The sequence below is a fragment of the Ursus arctos genome, unplaced genomic scaffold (assembly GCF_023065955.2).
Source record: "Ursus arctos isolate Adak ecotype North America unplaced genomic scaffold, UrsArc2.0 scaffold_21, whole genome shotgun sequence".
NCBI classification, from domain to species: domain Eukaryota; kingdom Metazoa; phylum Chordata; class Mammalia; order Carnivora; family Ursidae; genus Ursus; species Ursus arctos.
In genome coordinates this window covers 51,046,521-51,053,979 of record NW_026622886.1, presented here as the reverse complement: position 1 = coordinate 51,053,979, position 7,459 = coordinate 51,046,521, and the positions used below count along the sequence as shown (strand labels likewise).

General features: G+C 37.1%; 1 pseudogene; it reads right to left on the bottom strand.

The window, feature by feature from the left end:
* Positions 1-239: 239 nt before the first annotated feature.
* On the bottom strand, positions 240-1,174 carry LOC125282632 (olfactory receptor 6C2-like; annotated as a pseudogene).
* Positions 1,175-7,459: the final 6,285 nt, after the last annotated feature.

The window sequence follows — 7,459 nt, the reverse complement described above, 5'->3', positions numbered from 1 at the left end:
ACAACCAACGTGTTTGGCAAACATCACTTTCTGTCGCACACGAAGAGTAAATACACACAGAGTTTACTTTTAGTGGAGAGTAAAAATGGAATAAGGTTCACAGTCAGCTGTTTAAAAAGAAAGTGAGAATGTCCGTATGACTGCAGAATAAATGATATAAAGACAAATAGTATTAGAAGCTTCAGGTTTTGGGGCTCTTCATCCTTCCTTTCAGTCGGATGCATTGACTCATTTCTCCTTTACTTCTTTGAGAGGAATGCATTTTTTTAATTGAGTCATGAAGAGCTTGCTTCACTTGCTTGTTTCTCAGTGTGTAAATAAAGGGATTCAACATTGGTGAGATAGAAGTAATAAGGAGTGAGATCCCCTTATTAATAGCTACTTCATCCTTGGCTGAAGGTTTGACATAAATGAAGATGCAGCTACCATACGTAATGGAAACAACAATCATGTGGGAGGAGCAAGTGGAAAAGGCCTTTTTCCTTTGCTGGGCAGAGGGAAACCGTAGAATGGTCCCAATGATGTAAATGTAGGAAAGAACTACACACGTGAGGGTAACGATGAAGATCAACACAGCACAGACTATAACCATCTGTTCTATCAACCATGTGTCTGAGCAAGAGATCTTCAGGAGAGGAGATGCGTCACAGCAAAAATGATCAATGATGTTTGAATCACAGAATTCCAGGCCCAAACCTAGACTAATTGGTGGGAGAATGATGATGAGTGCTGCTACCCAACAGAAGAGGATGAAGTTCCTGCAGACTCTGCTGCTCATGATGGTGGTATAATGCAGGGGTTTGCAGATGGCCACATAGCGATCATAGGACATGGTGGCCAGGAGAAAAAATTCTGTTACTCCAAAGAGGTCTGTAAACAGCAGTTGACTGGCACAAGAAGTATAGGTAATGGACTTGTCCCCAGATGATATGCTGTATAAGAATCTGGGGACACAAGCAGTTGTGAATGAAATTTCTAAGAAGGAGAAATTTTGGAGGAAAAGATACATCGGTGTTTTAAGGTGGGGATCAATCAGAGTGAGGGTGATGATGGTTAGGTTTCCAGATACACTCAGCACGTAGGAAAGAAACAGAAAGATAAAAAGCAAAATCTTCAGTTGGGGGTCCTCTGTCAGTCCCAGCAAGATGAACGTTATTGATGTTTGGTTTCTCATCCTTGACTACTGTTTTTTGCCCAATCTGCTTGAAATGATGAGGAAGACTATATGAAGAGCTCCAAAGTCCTGGCCAGTGTGTAACCTCAAGAGAAGTAAATCTGAAGAGTGATTCCTATACACTGGTTAGTTGAGATGTGAGTGCGCATAACACACAATAACGTTTGATTACCTCTTTGTGTCACACAAACCGAGTCTTCACATTTGAATCACATACGTTCTGTTGCTGCTTCTAATAAACCTACAGCTTAGGTATACTTGGTGTCAGTTCAATGTATCATCTTATAAACATCATTGAAAAAAATCCTCTCAATAAATTGCTTTTGAATCAATAATTCTGCCCTCCCCAAATTTTCTATCTGCAGACATGCTTCTAGCAGAGAAGACTTTGAAGAAAAACTAATACTGGTCTTTGGCAGGATAATCCCAGTATTAAAGTTTACATGTGTATTAGTTATTAAACAGGCAATGACTACTTATTGCATAGCTTATCCTGTGTCAGCTTATTTAGACCATCTTCTTGGAAGTGTGTTCAAGACTTTTTAAACTGGGAAACAAAATACATTTTTATTGGCTATATTTTCTTAAAGATTCTTTTAAATGTGTTAACACAATGTTTTTTTCAGGTTTTCACCATAGAAATTTGACTTTAAAGGTACATATTTAGCATTGTAATATTTACCTTTGGCTGTATTTTGTTTTTTCTTATAGAATAGATTTTGATGATTTCTGGGGTATCCTTTTGCTAAGAATTTCTCCCCAGCTTGCAAGATGAGGTGTGGGCTTGTACTTTCCCATTCAGTACTTTCTTTTAGATTTCTTCAACAGTGAAAGTCCTCTCATACTCTAACTAGCTACTACTGTTCTTGAGAACTTTTGCTCTTCTTCTCCCATCAAAGGGTTCTCATTAAAAGAAGTTCTTGATATGAAAATTCAATTTCTGTTGTTTCATTCTAAACGCATTTGACAATGACATATTGCTCCTTGTATGTATTGCATAGCAATGTGTTGGATTCAAAATTTATACAGAGAAGTAAGGGAACATTAGGAGTATGTGTATAGATTTGAAGAGGCATAATCCTGTTTTTTTCATTTGTATTTGGCTAGCCTTGTGTCAGTTTGAAATATAATCAACCACCTTATTATAAATGGTACTTAGCAATATCAGGTTTAAGAGGTTTTAGCCATTTCTTACTTAAAATCCCACACTTTCACTTAAATTTCACCTACATAGTAATTGTCTCTTCTGTCCTATTTTCCATTTGTAGTCAACTCCTCTGATTTTTGCACCATTTAAATTACTCTAGCCAAGATCACCACCACCAGCCTCCCTCTCGTTTCACTCATTAAACAAAATTCAGTCTTCATTTACCTCAAACTCTGTGGCATATGAGACTATAAAATGCTAACTTATGAAAGTCTTTACAGCTTAGTTCCCACTATTTCACATTTCCTTGAATTTCTTCCTACTGCTTTGTCTATTCTTTTTCATACTCTTTCGTGGTTTTTCTTTTTCTAATCCCTATGGTTGTTTAGGCATCTGAAATCTCTTCTCTAGAAAATACTTTCTTTCACTCTCTCTTATAAGTGAGGTGATTCTTATAAGTAAGGTGACGGCAATTAGGCTGGGAATTCGTAAATTTATATCTGCAGGGAAAAATACATCTTACAGTGTTCTGGTTTCAACGTTGAGCTTATTCTTGGGCATCTAGATCAGACTTAGAGGGATTGAATGTACACTTTCCCTTTTTCCTTTCTGAGTGTCTTGGAGCAATTTGCTTAACTTCTTTATCTTGTGCTTTTTCCCATGCGCAAAATTCAGGTAAAGGTAACATTTATGTCTTAGGGTTATACTGATAAAATTAGATAATATAGATAAATATATACAGGTGCATTGGGAATATTGTAAACACTCATTAACTACACTGAGCTTTCTTATTTTGTTATCTTATTATTTCTTTTTGAGAGTCCTGTAGATGTGCACATTTCAGGATTTTAAGTGTGCCTCTCACTATTGCATATCCTTCCCTGTCAACCCTAAGTTGAATATAAGGACATTCTTTATTGTTCCTTTTACTTTACTCCCATTTCATCACTAGGTCTTGCCATTTTGGTTCTCTTCTTAATTTGTTTCTTTTACTTTCTCACTCGCAATTCTAATTTTATTCTGGGTGTCTTTATCTCATAGCTAAAATATTGCAAAAGCATATTAACATACACATAAGTCTTTGCTTCTCCATTCAATATTTTAAAATCAGTGAAATCACATCATTTTTTTTAAAAGCCCAGATGAGATTAATTCTCCCCTATGTTTGAGGAAAAATGTTTCTGAACTGTTATTAACTGACATTCATCCCATCCTGAATGTTTCCTTAAAACTCTCGATCTATTTCTCAGTTACATGAAAGTTAATTCATTTTGGCTTTAAGTAAGAATTGTGAAGAGTAGAAGAAGGAATATATTTATGGATTTTAAGTTTCAAATGCATCAAGCATTAAGATTAATGGAATCTTTTCAGGCAATAAATATTTTATTCAGAGTAATGAGTAAGGAGAAGACTTTCATCCTTCGAGAATTTATGAAATTTGTTTAGCAGGGGGTAAGAGAGTTGGGAGATAGTTTAGAGTATTTGATGATTCTGATTGAGATTTGTATGTTTGGGGCCCTCTGCTATCTTCCAGTGATACAGAGCCAGAATAACAGAAGGAAAGAAAACGACATAGACTTTTGCAGTTTTTTTTTTTCCTTGTAGAGATCAAAGGAGGAAATAGTGGGAAATAATTAGTTGCTCCTTGAGCACAGGCTAAAAGGGCTTTAGAAAGTCACATAGTTTTCGCATTCTCAAGACTGGTATAGAATTAGAAGAAAGGTGTTCTCATGCCTAATAGTGGCAGGAAACTAAAAAAGAAGATTTGGTACTTCATAAATTTTCCTGTATTGGAATTTCCTGTAGAAATACTAGAAGTGTCTTAAAGCTTATACGGAGAACCCCTGGACCATAAGAGTAATCTGGGAAGGGAAAGAAGAGGTCGATCCCACAGCAGTAGAGCACAGAAGAGGTATTTGAGGATCTGAAGAGATGGTGTGTTATTTTGGTAATGCCAGCTCTAATGGGTGCTGGTATTTCTTTACCTCTTAATATCAGAACTGTGCAAATGTACCAGAATTAAGGTGAAGCTAGGTTGAGGGCAGCAACAGATAGACGGTAATGAGTCCTGAGAATGAGGTAGGTGTTGGAGTTAGGTAGAGAGGGAAGACACTGACATTAAGTTGAATTTAAAAATTAACTTTTAGTTATGGTTTTCAGAGCTTGTAAATGGAATTTTTGTGACTCAAACAGTAATTGTAATGCTTTCCATCTCTCCCTTTTGCCTTCATTATAAAATTTAAGTTTCTGGGGTGCCTGGGTGGCACAGCGGTTGGGCGTCTGCCTTCGGCTCAGGGCGTGATCCCGGCGTTATGGGATCGAGCCCCACATCAGGCTCCTCCACTATGAGTCTGCTTCTTCCTCTCCCACTCCCCCTGCTTGTGTTCCCTCTCTTGCTGGCTGTCTCTATCACTGTCGAATAAATAAAATCTTTACCAAAAAAATAAAATTTAAGTTTCTTAGTGAGCACATGGAGATCTTTCTAATATTTCCAGTATTACTTCATACAATTGACCAAATTTCTTGTTCTATTCTCCTAGTGTACTTACACTGGCTGCTATCTTACCATCCTAGTATGCATATGCCCTTATGATATATGGTGGAATATTATTCAGGCTTAAAACAGAATGAAATCTTGCCATCTGCAACAATACGGATGGATCTACAGGATATAATGCTAAATGAAATTAGTCACAGAAAGACAAATACCACATGGTTTCACTCATCTGTGGAATTTAAGAAACAACAAATGAAGGAACAAAGAAAAAAAGAAATAAAGAAGAAAACAGACTCTTTAATAGGGAGGCCAAACTGGTGGTCGCCAGAGGGGAGGTGGGTGGAGCCTGGGTGAAATAGATAATGGGAATAAGGGTGCACTTACCTTGATGAGCACCGAGTACTGTATAGAACTGTTGAATCATTATATTGTACACCTGAAACTAATATAACAGTGTTAATTATACTTCAATAAGGTAAGGGAAAAAAAGAGATAGTATCTCATAGTGATAAAGAATACAGTCTGTAGAGTCAGGGTGCTGGTTTCACATCTCCTGATTCAGTTAGCTTCAGTTATTTACTAGCAGTTCCCATAAAAGGCCATGCTTAAAATTATCTGTGGAAATTCTCATAGGCTGATCCCTTTGTCTTTAGTGATCTCTGTACTTGCAGCCTCTCCCCTCCCTATCCATCTTTCAAGTTTTGGTTTAGGTATAAATTTCACTAGGAATCTATGTATAATCCTGTAAGATAGAAGTAGCTTTTCCTCTTAATATTCCCATTGTAGTCTATGACTAGTCTTATGATAGCTCTTGTGACTAACTTGTCAAACAGTGTTGACAAATTTTATGTTGAACATTATGGAGAGAGAAAGAGAGTGAGAGACTGAGAGAGCCAGCATGCATGTGAGCCTGTGGGGAGGGCCAAAGAGAAAGGGAGAGAGAGAATCTCAAGCAGGCTGCATGCTCAGCGAGAGCCAAGGAGGGGCTCAATCTCAGCATACTGAGATCATGACCTGAGCCAAAATCAAGGGTCGGACACTTAACTGACTGAACCATCCAGGCACTCCTTTCCTGAATTTTTTATGAAGCTTGTGAATTTTGGTACCTCTAATAACCCATTCGTTGTTCTGTAAGGAATACTAAGGGCAGAGTTCAGAGACTGCAATTTTGGACGTGAGGCAATAGGTATTTCACATTTCTTTCTCAACTGTCATTAGGTTATTAATTATATGGGCAACTATTTCCTTTTGTAAATAAAGAATCTCTGCCTTTTTTCCCCCTCCAGTCTAAGAAAGAAAAGCATTTCTTATGGAAAAATTAATTAATTTGTTATATGAATGGTTTCACTTATTTCTAGCCATCTGAACCCAACAAGAAATCTAGAAGTGTGCTTTTCTAAGGTCTGGTGAATTGAAGCATGTTAATTCTATCAAGACAGTAACATATAACAGCATCGGAGTCCTATGGATAGGAAATTACCTTGGATTGTAGGCCTCTCTGCAGAAAAGGAGCACTAATCTATGCTCAGAGGAAGAAATCATTAACTGATAACCAGGTACCCTTTTAGACAGGCTCATGTAGGAATTGACCCTTCTCAACCCAATTGAGAAAATTCTAAAGCTCTCGGTATTGCATTGTGGCTTCCTAACTCAGAGCGCTGTCCCAGATGCCCAAACTCTGCTTTCTTTCTGATCACCAACACTTATCTTCTGTGATCCTGGAACATTTAGTGAATATTCTGGTAAACCACTCTAATTCAGGTGTATTTTCAATTTACTATAGTGCAATTAATATTTGTGTTAATAATTAGGTCATTGCTTGCTAATGAGCACATTGCTAATAACCAGGCACTCTGATGAAGGCACAGGTACATGTTGGTGTAAATGTATACTGATTGATAAGTGTCTTGTTGTGGGGCAGGTCGTTTCTGTTTGTCCCTCCTATTTCTATGACTACTCATGAATCAATTCAAAACATATCTATTGAGAACCTCTGATATGATTGGTATGGCTATAGATACTAAAGATGAAAAGAGTGAACAGGTTCTGGACCCATCTCTACTGATACGTGTATTAAATATGTGCAGTGTGTCCAATCCCTTAACATTTAATTTTTCTAAAAGAAAATAACATTTTACATAATTATTTGCTTTTTCGGAGATATCAAAGTTAATTTATTGCCATCTCATATTTAAAAAGATCAGTCTGAGATTTTGCAGAGAACAAGGAACCAGACTGTTGAATGAAGAAAGAAACTGAAATTACCAAATAAGAATATACTTACTTACTCTTATGGCTTTAGGTGACTGTGTAATCCTGATGGTCCCAACCATGAAACTGGAAGTGTAAGTGGAGTCAGATATGCACACAAATGCCCCTCTCACGGACACATACACACTCATGGACAGTTTTTTACTGCAGATAGTGTTTGTTCTCTGCGTTACCAACAAACTCTCATTACATATTCTATTCTGCTTTAAACCTAGGGAAAAATTTTCTTACATAGCAAACCTGAAAAAAACCCTGTCATTTATTTTAAATGATGATCAATCTAAGGTGAGTTTTAGAAGATTTTGCCAGATGATTTCTGATTGCTCTGGGCAGAGATAGAATTTTACACGGTGAAGTTACATGAGTGCTT